This window comes from Mycetomoellerius zeteki, unplaced genomic scaffold, assembly GCF_001594055.1.
Source record: "Mycetomoellerius zeteki isolate Tzet28-1 unplaced genomic scaffold, Tzet1.0 scaffold453, whole genome shotgun sequence".
NCBI lineage: Eukaryota > Metazoa > Arthropoda > Insecta > Hymenoptera > Formicidae > Mycetomoellerius > Mycetomoellerius zeteki.
In genome coordinates this window covers 133703-133992 of record NW_017257450.1, presented here as the reverse complement: position 1 = coordinate 133992, position 290 = coordinate 133703, and positions in this window count along the sequence as shown.

Genomic DNA, 290 nt, shown 5'->3' with positions numbered 1-290 from the left:
TGGCTGCGTTCAGCAGAGAAAGCAGCTTTGCAACTGTTGTAAAATTCTTCAATACGATTGGTTCTTGCTTTTGGTTCCTTACAGATCTAAATGTATAAACCAATCATATTAAAGAATTTTACAACAGTTGCAAAGCTGTTTTCTCTGCTGAACGCAGCCAGTGTGAATCTAGCAATAGCCGCGGGTTAGATCGAAACCAGGAATCGGTCGGTCTTCCTGATGCGGGGTCTACAATAGAAATCGTAATGCGGGGTCTACAATAGAAGTCGTAGCGGTCGTAAGGGCTTAAG